Raw genomic sequence first — 23,074 nt, 5'->3', positions numbered from 1 at the left:
CGAGTCCCAGACTAAGCAAATTATCTAGGGCGGGACGCGTTATCACCTTCTTTCTCCTTTTTCGGTCATTCTCTCTCTTGCCATGGGTTAAAGTAATTTGATGAAAAGTAAGTCCTCTCATAAATAAGTATGGTTGCTCAGCACCTGCAACCTCATCACAAACTAAGCACAAGGTATAGTTTGGTCCTGGGTAATGCTTCCTCTTTGTGTTCTAGTGTGGGTAAATAGATACAGATGACTGGTGTGTAGGAAGCACCTGGAGTGGTTGAGTGAATCTGATTCCTCTTGAATCTATATCCAGATTAAACTGCAGCACTGTCCTTCTGGCATACCAGTTAGACACAATGTCACCCATGCTTCACACACCTAATAAAACCCTCAAGAACTATATTCTACCCCCTATAGACACCCACTGCAATGGAGCCAATAGCATTGCCTGTCCTAGACAGTACATGCACACACAGATTCAGGCAAACCTTTGACATAGGATTGCAAAACTCACACCCAGTCTTAAAGAAGCACTTGAGCAGAACATAATTCGGGGCATCGGACAACAAGGCACACTTTCAGTCTTGACTCCCTTCCACTTTTGAATCTGACCCAAGAAAGCAGAGGCCATTTTAAGCATTCACATATGTGCTGGCATCGCCAAAGCCTGTCACCTGGAAAAAACCTTTCCCATTCGCCTTCATAAGACCCCCCCACTTCTTAGACCAAGTCACACCCAGCATGGCAATACTTCACCTTTAATAACAACAACTCGTTTAAGTTGGGAGTCGTTAACTTCCAGCCGTATTTTATTTAATAAAAAAAAAATCATCAACAAAACTTTATGCAGTAACCCTACATTATTTACACTGTATGTACATTGTCAAGATGCCTCGCCTTAACACAGTCCGCTAATACATTAAAATTCCTGCCACTGACTAAATCAGGTCCTGCGCATCTCAAATATCAAACATCAATGACTGCGAATGAGATTGTCACTGCTTAGTGTGTCACACTTCCCCAAACCTCTGGCTTTAAGGCCCCAGGGTTAGTATCTCCATATGGGATTGGTTTGCTTCATCATCCTGAGCAGTGCTGTAACCGGGCGCCGAGTGGCATTCAAAAGGCCTGCTCGCTGCCCACTCCTTTTAACAGGGAGGAGCACTGTGCGTGTCATTAGCACGCGCGCACCTGAAGCACTCAAGTGCTTCCGGGCCGCGCAGCCGCCGCCACCAATCAGATGCCGCTCAGTGAGGGAGGCCGGGGCGCAATGCGCCCCACCCTTCCCCCACTGCCCGAACTCTTGGCGCAACGAGCTGAGCATATTTGGTTGGGGCCCTCCCAATAGGTGACGGTCCCTTCCATGCTGCTTGCCTGGTGAGTCAAAATGGCAAAAAAAGCATAGAAAGCTCTAGGCATGCTGTAAATATGCCCGCAATGAGTGCCAAAAGTTTAAGAACACGTTTTGGAGAATCTTATCATAGGCTGAGCTGTCTGGGGATGTTTTGTTGTTGTATATGTTGTTTTATACTGCTTTAGCGGAGTTGAGGATCCTAGACCTGCTTTGAAGTTATTTGGGCAATCTGTGCTCTTTAGATGGGAGTTTGAATGGTAAGTGAATACTTTCATAGGAACATAGTTGTTGAAGCCAGTTTCTTTGTAATTGTGTTGCCAGCTGTTGTTTCAGTTGTTACTCATGTTACTGGGTGAGTTAATCTTGGAAACGTGTATTTACTTCTGTTTTAGTTGTGCTTGATTTGTTTGGATTTTTTAGTGGGGCTTTATTTCTCTGGGGCTATGTAGAAAGCGATTATGTTATGTCTGTATATTTGTGTTGGGGTTGAGATATTTGGAAGTGCTGTGTTGGTGGTAACTGAGAAGAGAGTGCTTCTTTTGTGGAGTACAACTTTTCCGGGATATTTTTTGGCCCTTATTTACATGCTAGTCCCTTTTGATGGGAGTTGAGTGTTTTTTTGTTGTAGGTTAAGTTGTCTACTGCTAATTTGGAAGAATGTGCTGACCTGTAGTTAATAGGCGGCTATTATTGGGTACTGTTTGCTTTTGTTAAAGAAATGCAAACTTTTTAAATGTCAGTAATTTCAAAACTGCATCTATCCAATAAAACAGTTCTTACATGACCCTGGCATGAGCCACCTTAATGGATCCTTTATCGAAGATCGACAGGGGTATTACAATTAACTTTTAAATTCCTGTAATTTTGCTAATCCTTTAGCAGTGTGACTCAGCACTAACAAATACAAACATAGCAGAAAACCCAGACGTGCGTGTGTTTTAAAAATTTGTAAATCACAGATTTTGAGGAAGAGATTTAACGTGTACTTTACATTTATTCTTTAGAGTCTTTTTATGTGAGCCCTTTCTCAGAAGGGAATTTCCTGGTAAGGCATGTACCCTGGGCCTAATGCTCCGGGCAGACTTGTTACACTGCATTCCATTTTATTGCGCACAAAATAAAACTTAAGGGGCAATTTACACACGACAAAGACCTCTGTTCAGGACATCATGAAAAGACGTTATCCTAAAATTTTCAGGCTTTCACTGAGAAACAACTTCCATTTTTTTACCCCACAAGATATTTAGCAAAATCTTGTGAAATAGTCCCCAAGAAGAAACATATTCTGGTTCGAGATAAGGAACAGCAGTGGGGCTGCGTTGCCGAAAAAATAGGACCCTGCACCAGTGGCTAGTGAAACCTCAAGGGTTCCTCCTGTAAGGGTACAGTGAGGGGGCGCATATAAGCTATCCTGCCACTCACTGGGAACAGGAGCAAGTTTCAAAAAGATAATCCTGCCTGTGGTGAAGGAAAGGCATACCAAAATGTATTTTACAATATAGTGGCAAAGGGGCGAACTGTGCCTTTCTCTGACCTCACAAAAACATAACAATCAATGGCAAAGCCAGTAGGTCACGTCTTTCAGTGCTGTGACATTTTGCTGTGTCAATCCTTTTTAGGGTCGCACCTGCAAGAGCATGCACTAGCGAATGCGTCACACATGTGAGACTGTTGTGTACAGTAAAGAGCTCGGAGCCCACCTGTCGTTCTCAATTTGTTGGCTTGTGTGACACTCTTCTTTACATCTTCACAAATCATCAACTTTAGGCCTGGCATCATGTCCAATCCTCTCTGTGGCACAGGGACAAAGCACTGATTGATTCAACTTAATCAGTGCCCGTCCACTGCTTCTGACGTGAGCAAAGTACTATTTTGTTCGTTTTAACTTCTAGTGCCCTGAAAACAAAAGGCTTGTGACTGCCAAAAACGTGCCCAGCAGGACAATTAAACTTGCAAAGTTTTCTTTTTTATAGCTCACTTTCTTTTATTTTGCCAAGTCGTCTTTTCTCACTTTCCACTCATGTTTTCTTTTCTTTTTGCTCGTAGGCGTGCTTCTCAAAAGATGCCGATTATCTTCTTTGAAATATTGCAATGCAACATTGCTTCTTTATTATTTGTTACTTATGAAATGATGCTTTAACACATAATCGTGCAATACACCTCAATTAACCCCACTCCAATCCACCCCACTATAATCCACCCCATCCACTCCACTTTACCACATACCAATCGTCCCCATACCAATCCAAACCCTCACCCCAATCCAACCTAACCCACCCCACTCCAATCCTCCCACCCACTACACTCTAATCTGCCCCACTCCAATTCGCTCCACTCTAATCCAAAACAGTCTGCACCACTCAAAAACAATTGGACCTCTCCAATTCAAAACAATCTGTCCCACTCCAATCCAAATAAATGTGCCACACTCCAATCCAAAACAATTTGCCCTACTCCAATCCAGAACAATCAGCTCCACTCCAAAACAGTCTGCCCCACTGCAATCTGCTTCACCTCAATCCAAAACAATTTGCCCACTCCAGTCCACCTCACTTCAATCTGCCCCACTTTAATTTAAAAAAAACCCTGCCCCACTCCAACCTGAACCACTCCACCCTGCCCCACTCCAATCCCAAACAACCCACTGCAGTCCAACAGTCTGCCCCACTCCAAACCAATCCATCTCCCCTCATCCTAATCCAATTCACACCACTCAATCCCAATTCACCACACTCCAATCCACCACAACGCAACCTGCTACAATCCAGTGCACCCCACACTAATCCAGTCCACCCCACTCCAATCCAATCCACCCCAGCACAGCCCAGTCCAACCTACCCCACTCCAATCCAATCTACCTGACCCCAATCCAATACAACCCACTACAATCCAATCCACCCAAATCCACTTGAGTCCAGTCCTCCCCACTCCAGTCCAATCCACTCTACTCCAGTTCAATCCACCCTACTCTAGTCTGATCCAACCCATTCCAGTCCATCCCACCCCACTCCAGTCATTCCACCCCACCCAAATCCAATCCACCATACTCCAATCCAACCCATTCCAATCCATCCCACCCCACCCCACTCCAGTCCTTCCCACCCCACTCCATTCCAAACCACCCTACTCCAACCCAATAAACCCACACACCTCCAGTCCATCCCACTCCAATGCATTCCACATTAATCCACCTTACTCCAGTCCAATCAGCCCCTCTCCAAACCACCTTAAACTTCCTCTCCAATCAAGTCACCCCACCCCATCCAATGAAACCCACACCAATCCAATCCAACTCACTCAAATCCAACCCAACCCACTCCAATCCAATCTACCCCACTTCAGTCCACCCCACTCAACCCAATCCACCCCACTCAATCCAATCTACCCCTCTATCTCAATTCACCTCACTCCACTGCATACCACTCCAATACAACCCACGCCAATCCAATCCACCTTACCTTAATGCATTCCACCCAAGTCCAATCCACCCCACTCAATCCATTTCAATCCACTCCACCCCACCTCAATGAAATCCACCCCACCCCACTCCAATCCACCCCACTCCATTCCACCCCAATCCAATCCAATCCAGCCCACCCCACTCCAGTCCACCCGGCAAAATCCAAAAAAACCCATTTCAATCCAAGCCGACTCCTATCTAATCCGATCCATCCAGTCCATCCCACTCCAATTCACCCCACTCCACTGCAGTCCAATCCACCTCCCTCCATTTCATCCACCCCACCACTCTCCGATCCACCCCACTCCAATCCAACCTACTCAAATCCAACCCACTAAAATCCAATCTAACACACTACAGTCCAGTCCACCTTACTCCATACCAAACCCGGCCACTCCAATTCAATCCAATCCAGTCCAGTCCAATCCACCCCACTCCAGTCCAGTCTAATCTACCCCACTCCAGTTCACTCTAACTCATCCCACTCCAAATCACCCTACTCTAATTCAATCCACCCCACCCACCCCAATCCAATCCACCCAACCCCACTCCTATCACTCTAATCCAATCCACTTCCCCAAACTAATCTAATCCACCACACTCCAATCCACCCAACTTCAATCCACCTCATTCCAATCCACCTCTACCCATTTCAATCTATCCCACTCCAATCCAATTCATCCCTCCAGTCCACCCACTCCAATCTAGCCCACTCCACTCAATTCAGCCCTCTCTACCCCAATCCAATAGACCACAATCTACCCCAATCCAATTCACCCCACTGCCTCAATCCACTCCAACCCATTCCACCCTATTCCACCCTACTCCACTCTACTCCATGCCACTCCACTCTACTCCATTCCACTCTGACTCTGCATTCTACCACACTTCACTGTATGATGCTGCACTTTATAACACTCTCTGCTACTGAACCACTGAACTGTACTCAACTCTACTCCACAACACTCCTACCTCACTCTACGACACTCTGCTCCAACAAATTCAGTCTACGACACTCTACTCCCCATACTCCACTCTAGGACACTCCACACCACTAACTTTTAGCCACCCTGAACAATAGCCACACTGGTGTACAACATGGCAAAAACACATTGCCAAAGCCAATATTTCTTGTAAAGGCGAGACATAATGGCTTTACCAATGCTTGTTCACAATGTTGTTTTGAATCAGCACAAATAAAAAAATCCCATTTTGCAGTTGCAGAACAGCATAAGTAAAGATGACACAAACTTAAGGATGTGTCACCATGCACGTGCATGTATCCATTATGATGCAGCTGCAATTTTTTGAAATATTTAGTTTACTCTTCCAAGATGGCAGACATCTATCTTAAACCGGTAAAGTAAAAAACATATATGTATGAAAGCACACAACAGAGAAACGAACAGTCTGGTTGCAAAATGCAACTGATGTGCCCTTTAAAAAAGAAAACGAAATAAATATTGTATTTGAAAATAAATGCACCGGATAGAGGAGCAACTGAGGAGCAGGTGTGGGCCAGCAACTCACTGCTGCAAAGCACCAACGGCAGCAGAGGTGCTGGCAGGAAATGATTTGAAAAATAAAATGTAAAAAACAAAAGAAATGCAATCGGAAAGTGGTGGGGAAAATAGGTGAGCTTGGGTGAGAGAGCAATATTAAGAGTGCAGGGGGTATCTGAGAAGGGAAAAAGCACACAAAGAAAGGAGCAACAAGTCGCATGCACTCCTATGGAGTGTTGATAAAGAAAGGCAAGCATTGGCAAAGCCTATAGGCCACGCCTTTGTCTTTTGTTTATGCTGTACAGTATTGCAAAAAATGCTGATGTTGTACAGCATAAACAAAAGACCAAAAAAAGGTAAGCTGCACCAATTTGTAGGAAAGTGCAGAAATTATGACTCATGCATGCAACTTTGATGCCATTTTTATTTATTTATCCATCCGAGATGGATCAGAACATTAAAAAATATTAAAATGAAGTAGCACAAAACCATTATATTTATGATAGAAAGGCCAGCAGCAATTTGATGTCTGGTTAAAAAAACAAAATATTTGTGAGGCAGAAACCTTCCACCAGACATTACCACTGATATTTGTGAATTCACAGACCCAACTGCCCACACTATTTGCATTTCCTGGTATTTCAGAGATTAATTTATTTGGAAAACTATGTGTGAAAATTACAGTGCATGGGGAAGTGAATCAGACTGTATTCGCCACCAACACCAATTGTTAAAGCAAAGCCAATCTAAGACATGCTGCACACCACACTTTAAGATACAAATCTGAACATACAACACAGCTCAGACATGCAACGAATATGTTGTTATAGTGCCCAACAACGCATGACTCCACCAGCTGCCTAACACACATCCCACCAGTCAATGGGCATGTGGGCTGACCGGCATCACTCTGTTGTGACGCTACCATTCACACTGCTGATAACATCTACACAAATCGAATCAAAGTCAAATCTAGAAAAAAAAAAAACCTCACAACAATGTAGATTTTCCTAGTAAGTTATGAAGGTAAGTCTTAATTTTATTAAAGACACAGAGGCGAGTATTATGCTTATCTTTTCTTGTTTAATTCAATAGCAGCAGGCAAGACAAAAAAAACTACAACACCCAAAAGGCAAACGAACGTGGCCAATGGGAAGAAACATGTAATCCATATGACCTGCACCAGTCATGGGCTAGAATACCCCTAAATACTCATCTTGACTATGAACAGCCCTCTTTTCTTGAGCGAGGGTTAGAAAGTCATAAACAAAGGTAAAATAGAGCAAAAAATGTAAATTTCCATAACTACAGCTAACAGGTCTTGTAAAAAGTTCACAAACGGAGACTTGGATTTGGAGAAAACAAGGACGTCTGGCTGCAGATGGTAGCACTGAAGAGCTGGAGCTGCCAGACAGCTGAACTGGTGACGAATCGGAAGGAGGTGCTTAGGAGGAAGCTTGTGAAGGAGTTGATGATGCTGTTAGGGAGGGAAAAGAAACAAAAGATCAATAAATGTTGAGGATACTACTCGCCTCCGTGACTTTAATAAAATTAAGACTTTCCTGCATAACTTACTAGGAAAATCTACATTTTATGGCAAGACCGGAGGCTCCTATTATGCTTGTTTAAAATTAATCACAGTTAAAGAGGTATGTTGTACTGGTTTACAATAAAACACTTTGAACACATTAGCATTAGACCAGTCAAGCGATTTGAGAATGTCCTTGAGTCGGGAACCAGCCCAAAAGGCTTTGGAAGCCATAGCACCCCTGGAAGAATGGGCCCCGAAGGAGGAGGCGTCAACACCTGCCAAGGACATAACCCACCTAACCCAACGAGCAAGGGTAGGGGAGGAAACAGGCTTAAATGGTTTCTTAAAAGAAATAAGGAGTTGGGAAGCTGAGGAAGATCTCAAATCGGCTGTCTTTTGTTTGTATGTGATAAGACATTGACCTACACATAGTTTGGGATGGTCAGGAAAATAGGGATAAAAAACCTGATGACAGATTAGTCTTAGTACGTCTATGAACATGAAATAAGACACCTGATGGGGTAAAATGGCGAGCAGTGATAGCAAGGGCTCTAACATCTGAAAGACGTTTAAAGCAACATGGCAACTGTAATTTGGTAGAGAAGGATTAGAAAATGTGACTCCCTTTAACAGACGACAGACCAGAGGATGTTCCCCCACCGGTTTTCCATTGATGTAAAGGTGAGAAGAAGAAATGGCTGACCTGTACAAATTGATAGTACGATAAGTCTTACCTTTGCTAGCTTCCGCCGCAAGGAAATTAACAATAAAATTTACATCAGCTGAAAGGGAATCAATAAGTTTTCCCATGCACCAGCTATGCCATAAGGACCATGCTGCTCTGTACGCTTTCTTTGTACCTGGAGCCCAAGAGTATTCAATGAAGTTTGAAGCTTCTGCCGAAATAGAAGGGATTGGTTGGGAATCCATGATATTTTCCACGATGAGAGGGTAAGAAGATTCTCTAGAATCAAGTTGTGAAGAAGGTCGAGGGGATTGGAGAGAAGGCCTGGAAAGGACGGGAGTAGAAAAGGGAAGTCTATTGACATCTCTAGAAGGGAAGGGAACCACACTTGGGTTTGCCAAAAGGGGGCTATGAGAACCACCACTGCCTGTTGATGTCTTACCTGAGCCAAAAGTCTGCTTATCATGATAAATGGTGGAAAAGCATAGTCAAGAGAAGTTGATCAATCCTGAGAGAGGGCATCGAAGGCTAACGCTAAGGGATCTGGATGCTAACTGAAGAAGTGGGGCAGTTGAGCGTTGAGACTAGACGCAAATAGATCTATCTGGATGGGACCCCATTTCTGAAAAATAGCCTTGAAAATCTTGGGATGAAGTCTCCAATTGCTTGAATCCTGAAGATATCGAGAATGCCAATCTTCTACAGTATTTAGATTGCCCGTCAGGTACTCTGCATGAACCAAAATCCTTTTTAGGAGGCAAAATTCCCAAAACCCTTTCACTAATTCCTCTAAAGGTTTGGATTTTGTGCCTCCTAAATGATTGATATAACGGACCGCTGATATGTTTTCCATCCTGAGAAGAACTGAACAACATACTATGGGGGTCATTCTGACCCTGGCGGTCGGTGATAAAGCGGCGGCCAGCCCGCCAACAGGCCGGCGGTCCAAAATATGCAATTCTGACCCTGGCGGGAACCGCCAACACAGCCCGCCGCATTAACACTCCGACCGCCACGGCGGAACAAACAAACAGCGCGGCGGTCACCGCCAACAGCCAGGCGGCAGACAATGTACTGCCCACCCTATCACGACCCACCAATCCGCCACCTTTTCCGGGGCGGGAGCACCGCCGATAAAAACACGGCGGAAACAGACTACGAACGGGAAAACGCTCACCTCCACATACTCCACGCGAGATTCCGGCAGTATGGAACCCGAGTTACAGGTCATCCCCGCACTCCTATACCTGCTCCTGTACCAGGAGCACGCCCGGCGGCGCGGAAGACATCGGTGAGTACTGCACCTACGACACAGGGGAGGGAAAAGATTACCGGCACACACCCACCCACCCACACCCACTACAACACACACATCAATGCATTCCCACAGATCACTGTCACAACCCACAAACCCCCCCCTCCGAAATAATGCAAAGACCAAAAGAAGAGATCTTAAACGGGCAGATATATTGAAAAATGGACAGCAGTAATCCAAATAAATAAATAAACTATGTACAAAATATATACATCTACTATATGTAGTCCAACCACTGTCCGTGGACCACAGGGGTCCTGAGCAAAGGGGCAAGGCCCAGTCCCACGACAAGAACTCCACGGAGAGAACACTGCAGGGGCATCAGAAAGCAAAAAGGACAGGCACCTCAGGGGGAAGGGAAGGGGGGGCACCTCAGCCACTTGAGTACACAACGCCAGATCCACGAGGGGACTCCATGACCACTGGCCCATCCTGGGGAGTGCAAAGCCACAGTCCATACAGTCCATACAGTGGATGGCCTGCCCACTGGGCCATCCTGGGGAGTGCAAAGCCACAGTCCATACAGTCCATACAGTGGGTGGCCTGCCCACTGGGCCATCCTGGGGAGAGCAAAGCCACAGTCCATACAGTCCATACAGTGGGTGGCCTGCCCACTGGGCCATCCTGGGGAGTGCAAAGCCACAGTCCATACAGTCCATACAGTGGGTGGCCTGCCCACTGGGCCATCCTGGGGAGTGCAAAGCCACAGTCCATACAGTCCATACAGTGGGTGGCCTGCCCACTGGGCCATCCTGGGGAGAGCAAAGCCACAGTCCATACAGTCCATACAGTGGGTGGCCTGCCCACTGGGCCATCCTGGGGAGTGCAAAGCCACAGTCCATACAGTCCATACAGTGGGTGGCCTGCCCACTGGGCCATCCTGGGGAGTGCAAAGCCACAGTCCATACAGTCCATACAGTGGGTGGCCTGCCCACTGGGCCATCCTGGGGAGAGCAAAGCCACAGTCCATACAGTCCATACAGTGGGTGGCCTGCCCACTGGGCCATCCTGGGGAGTGCAAAGCCACAGTCCATACAGTCCATACAGTGGGTGGCCTGCCCACTGGGCCATCCTGGGGAGAGCAAAGCCACAGTCCATACAGTCCATACAGTGGGTGGCCTGCCCACTGGGCCATCCTGGGGAGTGCAAAGCCACAGTCCAAACAGTCCATAACAGACTCCACTGCCACTGGAGGAGGCATGTTGGCCAGAGGACATCCTGCAGCCCTGCCCGAGACAGATCCTGCCCTGCCACGTCTGCCAAAGGGCCAGCGGTTCTTGCCTGGAAGGGCCCAGTTCAGCGGTTCTTGCCTTGAAGGGCCCAGTTCAGCGGTTCTTGAGACGGCGGTCCCCAGCGGAGCGGTGCTGGAGACGGCGGGGCCCAGTTCAGCGGTTCTTGCCTTGAAGGGCCCAGTTCAGCGGTTCTTGCCTTGAAGGGCCCAGTTCAGCGGTTCTTGAGACGGCGGTCCCCAGCGGAGCGGTGCTGGAGACGGCGGGGCCCAGTTCAGCGGTTCTTGCCTTGAAGGGCCCAGTTCAGCGGTTCTTGCCTTGAAGGGCCCAGTTCAGCGGTTCTTGCCTTGAAGGGCCCAGTTCAGCGGTTCTTGCCTTGAAGGGCCCAGTTCAGCGGTTCTTGAGACGGCGGTCCCCAGCGGAGCGGTGCTGGAGACGGCGGGGCCCGTTCAGCGGTTCTTGCCTTGAAGGGCCCAGTTCAGCGGTTCTTGCCTTGAAGGGCCCAGTTCAGCGGTTCTTGCCTTGAAGGGCCCAGTTCAGCGGTTCTTGCCTTGAAGGGCCCAGTTCAGCAGTTCTTGAGACGACGGTCCCCAGCGGAGCGGTGCTGGAGACGGCGGGGCCCAGTTCAGCGGTTCTTGCCTTGAAGGGCCCAGTTCAGCGGTTCTTGCCTTGAAGGGCCCAGTTCAGCGGTTCTTGAGACGGCGGTCCCCAGCGGAGCGGTGCTGGAGACGGCGGGGCCCAGTTCAGCGGTTCTTGCCTTGAAGGGCCCAGTTCAGCGGTTCTTGAGACGGCGGTCCCCAGCGGAGTGGTGCTGGAGACGGCGGCCATTCTATGGCCAACTGCTCATTGCCTGGTGGTGCCCTCCTGGGCAGCGGGGATGGTGCTCCTTCAATGCCCACCTGGGCTGTGGGTGGTGGGGCCCTCCTGGCCAGCTGGGCTGGGTCATCCCTGGGCAGCGGCTATGGGGGTGGTGGGCTCTCCCTGGGCAGCTGTGACGGTTCCTCCCTGGGCAGCGGCTATGGGGGTTGTGGGCTCCTCCTGGGCAGCTGTGACGGTTCCTCCCTGGGCAGCGGCTATGGGGGTTGTGGGCTCCTCCTGGGCAGCTGTGACGGGTCCTCCATGGGCAGCAGGCCTGCTGCCTGACTTCTCCGCCTTGCTGCCCTTGCCCTCCTTAGTCGGGAGTCTGTGGCCCTTTCCTCCCTTTGGAGCTGTGGCTGTTGACGGTGGCTGGCTAGTGTCCTGGGGGGATATAGAACCTGGGCTCCTGCGGCGGCCCTTCCGCCTTCTGCTCCTCTTCCCAGGGGGTGGGCTGCCTGTCCCCTTGCTGCTGGGCGAAGATCCAGACATGCGGGCTGGTGGGCTCCAATACCCCTGCACCCTTGGCAAGGGGGCTGCAGGGCTGGTGGTGGCTGAGGTGCTCTTTTTACCCCGACGAGAAGGAGGGGGGGGCTCAGGGTCAGGAAAGAAGGTAGCAGTAGAGAGATAGATTTTCTTGGGACAATGGAGAGTGATAGGTACAGTGGGAATGGGAGTGGAGGGAGAGGATGTGGTTGTAGGTGAGTGACGTTTGCTGTCTTTGGGTGCAGGAGGGATAGGCTGTCGTGAGGTGGATGGCTGTTGGGTAGGTGGGTGGCTGCGTTTGTGTGGTGTGGAAGAGGGGGTGACAGACACAGTGGGAGAGGACACAGGGGACGTGTAAATGGCAGTGGGGGTGGTGACTGCACGTGTGCGGACTGTAGTGGAGGGTATGCTGGTGATGGAAACACTGGCTGATAGTGAGGTGAATGAAGGTGTGAGTGTAGACGTCACAGGGAGGGAGGAGGGAGACGAGGAGGTGGGGGTCACAGAGGTGGAAGTGACTGTTGGCATGTCTGCATCGGAATGTTGCTTGTGTGAATGTCTGCGTGATCTGTGGTGCTTATGTTTGGATGAGCTGCTCTTGGGTGTTGAGGTGTGTGCAGGCTGGTCTGATGGTGTGGGTGGGACAGGCAGAGGAACAGGAGACTGGGAGGAGGGAGTTAGTAGAGGGAGGCAGGAGACAGGGACAATGGCTGCCGTCAGTGCTGAGGCCAGAGCCTGGAACGATCGTTGATGGGCAGCCTGACCCGAATGAATGCCCTCCAGGTACGCATTGCTGCGATGAACCTCCCTCTCCACCCCCTGGATGGCATTCAAAAGGGTAGTCTGCCCAACAATGAGCGTTCGGAGGAGGTCAATGACCTCCTCACTGAGGGCAGCGGGGGTAACAGGTGCAGGGCCTGAGGTGCCTGGGGCGAAGGAGATGCCCGGCTTCCTGGCAGAGCGGGCACGGGGCGAACGCTGAGGGGCTGCTGGGAGGGCGGAGATGGTGCGCTGGGTGGCGGCTGTACCTGTAATGGCGGGGGGCACGGATGTTGCCCCCCCGCAAGGGAGCTCCCTTCCGAGGACGTGTCCGTGTCGCTGCAGGGTCCAGTCGTCCCCGTTGTGGAGCTCCCCTCGCCCTCCGTCTCACTGGTCCAGTCAGACTCTGTGGCATGGCCCTCCTGGGCCATGTGAGATGCAGCTCCCTCCTGCCCCGATGCCACTTCTCCTCCGCCTGATGATGCTGATGCACACAAGCACAGAAAGACAAACAAAAAGGGGGGGGGGAGAGAGAAATAAAGAGATTTTGAGTACATGGATCACCGGTACAGTTAGCGGACATGACAGACACAGATGCCCCCTGCACTAAGTTGCGCACTTGGGGTCCGCTACGCATTCCGTGGAACATGCCCTACACGCCTAGAGTTGACAACTGCACCCATGGATGACACGGCCCAGGGATGGCTGTACTGGCACACTACTGAGGGTGGTGGCTGGGGACACAGGGGCTTACGGGGGTGCCCAGCCTACAGATATCGCCCTGGCCCAGGGGGACCCACAGCCCTCCTCCCCCACCCAGACACCTCCACTGCGCGACAACAGAGTAGATTATGCTTGTACTCACCCCCTTGTGTCTGCTGTGCTGCCCTCACGCGCCCATCCAAATCAGGGTAGGCCACCGCCAGGATCCGGAACATCATGGGGGTCAGTTGACGGCAGGCACCCCGCCTACGTTGGGAGGCCATCCCCAGCACAGACTCGGCGGTCTTCTTGGTCCCGCGGCGGATGTCCTCCCACCTCTTGCGGCAGTGGGTGCCCTGTCGATGGTGGACCCCCAGGGTCCGGACTTCCTTGGCGATGGCACGCCAAATCCCGATCTTCTCATGGGCGCGGACCTATGTGACACGTACAGGGAGGGAGAAATACCACGTTCAAGTTTGTCTGCATTTTCGTTGCCAGTGGCCCAACGCCCCCCATCCCCGCCAGGCCCCCCGCCATGCCCCCCGCCAGGCCCCCCGCCAGGCCCAACATGCCCCCCATCCCCGCCAGGCCCCCCGCCATGCCCCCCGCCAGGCCCAACATGCCCCCCATCCCCGCCATGCCCCAGCCAGGCCCACATGCCCCCCATCCCCGCCAGGCCCCCCGCCATGCCCCCCCGCCAGGCCCAACATGCCCCCCATCCCCGCCAGGCCCCCCGCCATGCCCCCCGCCAGGCCCAACATGCCCCCCATCCCCGCCAGGCCCCCCGCCATGCCCCCGCCAGGCCCAACATGCCCCCCATCCCCGCCAGGCCCCCCGCCAGGCCCAACATGCCCCCCATCCCCGCCATGCCCCCCGCCAGGCCCAACATGCCCCCCGCCAGGCCCCCAGGCCAGCCAGTGGCCCCAAATCCATATTGAATTAAACTCACTTGTTGGTCTGGAGGACCGTAGAGTAGCGCATACTGGGGGAGGACCCCATCCACAAGTTTCTCCAACTCTTCTCCAGTGAAGGCAGGGGCCCTTTCTCCAGACACATGAGCCATTGTCCCTTCCAGACCGAGGTCACAGCAACACTTGCAGTATAGGTCCTCTCCTGTGAAAGTTCAAGTCGCGAGTGAATAAGTAGATAGAAAATGGCGGTCACGCCCGCGGCGGTGCGTACCGCGGCGGGGCGTACCGCCACCGCCGGCGCACTTCCCATTGGCTCCTGATACCCATAGGCTTCAATGTTATCCAATGCGGCTTCGCGCCGCGGTCTTCGACCGCCTACCGCCACGGTGTGCCACACCAGCGCATTGACCTCACATCCCATTGTCACACTTCACAGGTCAGGCAGCCGCCATTTCGATTGTCCACATGGCTCAATTTCAACTGCGTCACACAGGCCTAGGCCTTGCATAGCCACTCATACACGCCATTCACTGCATAGAGAATCGTTTACTGGGCAAGCTGTGAGTACGTACCTGTGGGTTGCTTGACTGTGTGCTCCATGTTGTCCTTCCTAGGCACCGTCCGCTGGGTTTGGCGAGGAGAAGGAGGAATCCTCCCGTGTACAGACCGCTGGTGGACCTGTCGACAATGGAAGCACGCCACATTATCCTGACCTACCGGCTTGACCGTGCCACTATACATGAACTGTGTGCCCAGCTGGAGCCCGACCTGATGTCCCCCATCCGCCAACCCACAGGGATTCCCCCTCTGGTGCAGGTCCTGTCAGTACTCCATTTCTTGGCAAGTGGGTCATTTCAGACAACAGTGGGAATTGCTTCTGGGATGTCTCAGCCCATGTTTTCGAAGGTGTTATCCAGAGTGTTGTCTGCCCTGATGAAATACATGAGGAGCTACATCCTTTTCCCTGAGGTGGGCGAATTGGCTACAGTGAAGGGTGATTTCTATGCCCTTGGACATATTCCCAAGGTCATTGGTGCCATTGATGGGACCCATGTGGCTTTGGTTCCCCCCCAAGGAAGTGAGCAGGTGTACAGGAACAGGAAAAGTTACCATTCTATGAACATCCAGGTGGTGTGTTTGGCTGACCAGTACATCTCCCATGTCAATGCCAAGTTCCCTGGGTCAGTGCATGACGCCTACATCCTAAGGAATAGCAGCATCCCTTACGTGATGGAACAGCTAGAGAGACACCGTGTATGGCTATTGGGGGACTCTGGGTACCCCAACCTGTCGTGGCTACTGACCCCAGTAAGGAATCCCCGGACCAGGGCAGAGGAACGGTACAATGAGGCCCATGGGCGTACTAGGAGGGTGATCGAACGCACCTTCGGCCTCCTAAAGGCCAGGTTTCGGTGCCTGCATATGACAGGTGGATCCCTAATGTACTCACCTAAGAAGGTGTGTCACATCATCGTGGCCTGCTGCATGCTTCACAACCTGGCTTTGCGCCGCCAGGTGCCTTTCCTGCAGGAGGATGGTCGAGACGGTGGTGTTGTGGCAGCTGTGGAACCTGTGGAGAGTGACGAGGAGGAAGACGACGGGGCTGAAACAGACAACAGGGACAGAATCATTGCACAGTACTTCCAATAGGACACAGGTAACAATTCAAACATAATTTAGTAAATGTAAACTACTCTCCTGCATCTCTGCTGCCTGTCTATTTGCCCCAGTGTATGATGACTGAGTTGTGGCTTTTCCCTCCCTATTTCAGATCTGGGGTCCCCACTACGAGTCCTGTGCTTCGTTTCCCCATGGACTACAGCTTTGTGGCAGCGGTTTGTTGACTTCACTATGTACAAGGACATATTTGCACTGTCATGTCAATTACAATATTTTGAAATCACAGCCAGACTCCAGATAGTTTTGTGCAAAATAGGTGTTTATTTCAGTGCTCAAAATGGGATGGGTGGTTTCAAGTGGGTGGGGGCTATGGTGAAGGAATGTCCATGGCAGGGTCCAGAGTAACAGTCACACAGGTGCATTGTCCATAGGCCTGTGGAGAGATGGAGCATGGGCAGTTCAAGGATGGACAGGGTGACAATGTGGGACAGTGGGATGACATCAGGTGGTATCCTTTGCTGGCGGGGGTCTTGACATCCTACTCTGTCTTCTTGCGAGATCTCAGGGCCCTCTTGCGGGGTGGTTCTTCTCCTGCAGGAGGTGGGGGTCTGGTGGGCTGCTGTTGTGCGGGGGCCTCCTGTCCACTAGCGCCGGCGGAGGTGGTTGGCTGTTCTTGGTCCAGGCTAGTGGCAGGGGCCCTTTGTTGTTGTTGAGTGTCCGTCCTGGTGTTGATGAGTTCCTGCAGCAGCCCTACCATGGTAACCAGGGTGGAGGTGAGGGCTCTGATGTCCTCCCTGTACCCCCGATAGTGTTCCTCCTGCAGTACCTGGATCTCCTGGAACCTGGCCAGTACCGTCGCCATCGTCTCCTGGGAGCGGTTGTATGCTCCCATGATGGTGGTGAGGGCCTCGTGGAGAGTGGGTTCCCTGGGCCCGTCCCCCCCCTGTCGCACAGCTGCCCTCCCAGTTCCCCTGTTTCCCTGGGCCTCTGCCCCCTGGCCGGTGTGCCCACTACCACTGCCCCCAGGTCTCTGTTGTTGTTGGGGTGGTGGGTTATCCTGGGTGCCCTGTAGTGGTAGACACACCGCTGATTGACGCGCCCTGGAGACAGAGGCATGGGCCCGCTGGGTGGGAGCTGTGCTGGTGTTCCCAGAGGGGTTTGGGTCTGTAGTGGCCTGTGGCTGTCTGAGGGGAACCGACTGTCCAGAGGTCCCCGATGGTCCGGGCTGGTCATCAGTGTCCAGGTCGACAGAGCTGCTGTCATCGCTGATGGCCTCTTGGGTGGGGGGTGTGGAGAATTCTGGGCCCTCCGTGGCGGTGTGTTGGCTGTCGGGTCCTGCAGGGGTATAGAGGTATGGTTATAGTTTCAATGTGTGCCATATGGGTGTATCTGTGGGTTCCCGTGTCCCCAAGTGCTGGCATTCGTGTGTGGGGGCTTTGGTGAGGGTGGCTTGTGGGGGGGATGTGTATATGCATTGGGCATGCTTTGGTGATGGGTGTCCATGCTTAGTGGACGCATGCAGGCCTAGGTTTTGGGATGTGTGGGTTGTGATGGTGAGACATTGGCAGGGAATAGGTGTGCTGGGGGTGGGGGTGAGGATGGTGGTGGGGTGAGGATGGTGGTGGGGGTGAGGGTGGGGGTGAGGATGGGGTGGGGGTGAGGGTGGGGTTCGAGGATGGGGGTGAGGGTTGGGGTATGATTTGGCATGCAGGTGGGGGGGAAGCAGTATTGAAGCTTCAACTTACCAGAATCCATTCCTCCGCCGACTCCTGCGAGGCCGTCAGGATGCAGGATGTTCAAGACTTCCTCCTCCCATGTTGTAAATTGTGGGGGTTGAGGTGGGGGTCCTCCGCCAGTCTTCTGCACGGCGATGTTGTGCCTGGATACCATGGAACGCACCTTCCCCCGTAGGTCGTTCCATCGCTTCCTGATGTCTTCCCGATTTCTGGGGTGCTGTCCCACAGCGTTGACCCTGTCGACAATCCTCTGCCATAGCTCCGTCCTCCGGGCAATGCTGGTGTATTGGACCTGTGTGCCGAAGAGCTGAGGCTCTACCCGAACGATTTCCTCCACCATGACCCTGAGTTCTTCGTCTGAGAAGCGGGGGTGTCTTTGGGGTGCCATGGAGTGGTGTGTATGATGTGTGGGGTGGAGTATGTGTAGTTAAGTGTGTTGAGTGTGGTGGTGTGTGTTGTTTTGTGTGTGGATATTGTGTGGGTGATGGTGTAGTGTGCCTCTGTGTGATGGTGTTCTGTGATCGCTGCTGTGTCTCTCAGTGCTTCTTTTTGGATTTTGGTCGAAGGGGTTTGTGGGTGATGTGGGTGTGTGTTTTATATTGTATTGTGTGTGTGGGAGTGGTGTGTGTATGTGTATCAGGTGTGTGGAATTCAAATCGTCCAATGTGGCTGAGTTTTGTTCGTTTGTGTGTATTCTGACCGCGGCGGTGTGTACCGCCAATGGAAAACCGCGTTTGAAAGACCGCCGCGTGGATTCGTGGGTCGTAATGGCATGGGCGTATTTCTGTTGGCGTGACGGTGGAGGTTTGGTCACCTCCACTTTTCCGCCGACCGCTGGTCTGGCGGTCTGTTGTGGCTGTCGGATTTTCGGAGGTTTGGCTGCTGCGGGTCAGAATGACCGTGGCGGATTACCGCGACCGCGGCGGAATTATGGAGGATTTCTGACCGGCGGTAGGCACCTTTTACCGCCGAGGTCAGAATGACCACCTATGTCTGGAAAAATGGCCTGAATTTAAGAAGAAAGGAGGCCTACTATCTTTGCTAAGGTTCTTATGGATATGAGTGATTTGCACAAAGTTTGATGAATCTCTGATTTAATGGATTTTACTTTTGCTGACGGAAGATGAAGAGTAGCAGAGATGGAGTCTACGAGAAAACCTAGAAACTCTATTTGTTGAACTGGAACTAGAGAAGTATTTTCGTAGCTGATGAGAAAACCAGGATCTGATAGAAGAGAACAAGCTAGCTGGACATGCGATCGAAGAGAAGAAAGGTTTTTGCTCATGATGAGGATATCGTCCAGGTAAATTATTAACCTGACCCCTTGAGCTTTGACAAAGGCTACAACTGTCTTCATGAGCTTTGTGAAACACCCTGGTGCAGAGGAAAGACTGAAAGAAAGAGAGGAGAAATAAAAAGTCTGGTTTAGCCATTGGAATTGCAAATATTTCCTGGAGTCTGGATGCATGGGAACGGCAATATATGCATCCTGAAGGTCCATATGAACCATCCAGTCGCAGTGAAGGAGAGAATCCCAGAGATGCAATTTGGTCTCCCTTTTGAAATGGCGATAAACGATGAAATTATTGAAATATTTCAAGTTGATAACTGGGCGCATCTTCTTATTTTTCTTTTGAACTCGAAAAACCAAACTGATGAAACTCGAAGGGTAGAGATGACAAGGGATAGTTGCTTGTTTTTGAAGAAGAGACTGGATTTCTGTAGAAATTAGGTTTTTCATATCCACAGAGAACTGGGGAGGGTGAGGAAGTACCAACTGAACTGGCTTTGAGTAAAGTTTGATAGCATAACCTAGTACCGGGCTTAGAACACATGGATCCACAGTGATCGACTGCCATTTTGGTCGAAATAATACAAGACGACCTCTTACAGAAGGAAGGCCAGAAGGGTGACTTACCGGGTTGGGATGAGTATCTAGAACCTCTGTTGCTCTTGTTGCAGAAACCACGGCCTCTCTGTGGGTAGAACTGCGGTCTGTATTCTTGGTACGAGGAATTGTATGCACCCTGGAAACCATGGTTGTTGAATGAGTGGCCGGCAAAGCAGTTCCTGCCTCTGTCGGCTCTGGCAAAAATCCGACTGGCAAACATCTTTTTAAGGGATTGTTGGGCTTTGTCCAATGAAGCAAAAGTTGCTACATATTTGCTGAGTTCCCTTATAAAGGAATCCCCAAAAAGGAGACCTTCCGCCATGATGCTAGTATCCCAAACATCCAGATTTACAAGTTTGGAGTCAAGATTGAGAAGAAGGCTTTTCCTGCGCTTGTGCGTGATCGCACCGTTGACATTCCTCAAAAGACATATGGCACGTTGAACCCATAGAGACATATCCACTGGGTTAATGGAAGTATCTTCCAAATGAGCTGCCTCTGCCAAATCAAAAATGCGAGTCAACGGATCCACAAGTCCAAAAGTTTGTCCTGGCATGTTGACCATCTTATCCACACCCTTGTGGGGATCCTTACCAAACTTGGTAAAAAATGTAAGAAGGGAAGGATCAATGGAGGGAGTAGTAGTAATCTTTGAGTGCAGGGAAGGACGAGCGCACTCGGAGCATAGTTTTGCCCTAGTTTGTTTATCCAGGGGAAGCGACATATTCCCCAACGTGTTCTGCAGGGAAACATTCCATAGAGTGTGGATGGTGTATATCATTTGGGTCAAACATAGGGACCCCTTCCGTGTCAGTAATTGTTAGAGGTTTTGAAGCCTCTTGTGCAGAAAGTTCCAAATTTTTAGTAGGAGGGGGAAGACAAATGTCCCGTTATTGTAATCAGATTTTTCTGCATCTGAGTCAGCATCTTGGATGTCATCATCCGTGTCCATAACATTTGATATAACAATAGGAGAAGAAATGTGCTTGGATTTCTTTGTACATTTGAGAGACGATTTGATGTCTTTTAAAGACCCCTCCCGCAAGGGAGGCCTATGAGGAGCTGCATCCTCTGCCTTTTGTGAGGATGCCTCACCAACCAATAACGCCACTTTGGGAAGGTTTTTAGATAATGGGCATCTTCTGCTATCCCCCGCAGACTGGACCAAAATCATCTTAGACACCAAGCTTAAAACTGAATTTTCAATTTTTTTTGAAAGTTTATTTATTGAGGCAAAAACAGCCTGTTCACCCGAACTTTGAATAAAATCACTTAAATGTTCCTTCATAATTTCCTCCTCCTCATTTATGGCCCTAGAAATAAGAGAACTATCCATTTCCATGAAAAAACAGAAGGCAAACTGTATAATCAAAAATATCTGGCTGGGAAAGGGTTAATTTTCCTCAGCCGGAGGAAAAACAAGCCTAGCTCCACCTGTGGGAGGAGAAAAGGGGAGGGCACAGCAAGAGGAAAGGCAAACAAGCGAAAGGAAACCTTCCGTTGACATGTGTGGTCTGCAGGTAATAAAACGGAGAGGAAACAAAGTGGAAAGATAAACCGCAAAAGAACCGGCAAAGGAACTCAGCGTTTCTCCCAACCGTTGTCTGGAAATGGTGACTGCGGTGAGAGAAATGTCAAAGGTTCTAGGTGGTGAGGTGTGCGCGAGGGGGAAGCGCGATAAGGAGTGCGGCTACAAGCCGCCTGGGAGCAAGTACATGAAGAATAAGCAGCGAGGAGGGCAGCGCACGTACAAATACACAGTAGAATACACAAACATAAAAAATAATGAAACAAATTCCTCAAATACACTTATTTTGACTGTGAGCAGCAAGAAAAGAGGGCTTCTCACAGTCAAGATAAGTATTTAGGGGTATTCTGGCCCGTGATTGGTGCAGGTCATATGGACTACATGTTTCTTCCCATTGGCCACATTCGTTTGCCTTGTGGGAGTTATGTTTTTTTCTGTCTTGACTGCTGCTATTGAATTAAACAAGAAAAGATAAGCATAATAGGAGCCCCCGATCTTGCCATAAAATTCAGAATAATCCTGCGACTAAAGTGCTGGGATGCCACAGTGATTTTCAAATTGAGTACTATACTAATACCAAATCACAATAAAAGGGCCCCACTGAACCACAAGGTTTCCATATTTTGACAAGATACAAGCAGCCAAAGATTTCCACGAACCTGACAAAAAAGAAATTTTATCTTTGCCCTGAAAAAGCTTGTAGCCCACAAGACTGGAGGGACACTCTTGTCAGCTGTGCACAGTGCCTGAAATCACTAAGTTAAAATTTGAATATCCCTCACTGACATCGAACGTTGAGTCTGCCTTAATTGCCGGGGATTTAAATTCCGGACTGCAGATTTCCCCATCAGTGATACCTGAACCATCCTGTTGCTGCTAAATTTTCATTATATTTGTCGTACCTGTTCAATCTAGCCCTCTACGTTAATAAAATACAATATAAAAAAAAATTGTGTCCTTGGTTACAGCAATGATTGGTTCGTAAAAGGAGGGCGGTGAAGTTGTACTTCTGAAGCAGCATAGGCAAAGACAGGAAAATGCTCGCTTCTGGGCATGCGCTTACGCAAAACAACTAATGATACAGAGGAAGGACAAAGCATTGGAAATCCTTCCCCTTGACACTGAATCGGGTGGCATCTTAAAAGGGAAGACTTTCACAGTGATCGCTATGCAATATTGTTAGACTAAAACAAAAAGCCACTGCTGTATCACAAAAATACAATTAAAAAACGTATTGTGATATCTTTGTAATGAAAATGCATGTAAATACTATTTGTGATAAGCAGGAAAGGGTTACCTGTGGGGTGTGACAAAACATCTGAGGATATATTCAATCCTGCCCACAAGCAATAGAGAAACAAGACAAAAAACGCTAAAGGGGGAGCAGCAGGTGAGGGAAGAAATAGTACCTCAATTGCGTTGGGGGAGCAGTTGACGAACATTGATTACATTTAATCAACCTGTGCTTGGTCCGTGCTCCACTGCTATCACCAGAAGTGAGGTTTCGGCTGAATTAGCCAAA

At 50.1% G+C, this 23,074-nt stretch overlaps 1 long non-coding RNA gene across 1 annotated transcript in view; it reads left to right on the top strand.

Annotated features, from left to right (window-relative positions):
* The first annotated feature begins 1,286 nt into the window (after positions 1-1,286).
* LOC138265783 (uncharacterized) overlaps positions 1,287-23,074 on the top strand; it is a 112,305-nt gene continuing 90,517 nt past the window's right edge. The window contains exon 1 of the long non-coding RNA XR_011199419.1: positions 1,287-1,365. This is a non-coding gene — a long non-coding RNA (uncharacterized lncRNA). The remainder of the gene's footprint in view (positions 1,366-23,074) is intronic.

Source organism: Pleurodeles waltl, chromosome 11 (assembly GCF_031143425.1).
Source record: "Pleurodeles waltl isolate 20211129_DDA chromosome 11, aPleWal1.hap1.20221129, whole genome shotgun sequence".
Lineage (NCBI taxonomy): Eukaryota > Metazoa > Chordata > Amphibia > Caudata > Salamandridae > Pleurodeles > Pleurodeles waltl.
This window is presented reverse-complemented; position numbering and strand designations above follow the sequence as displayed.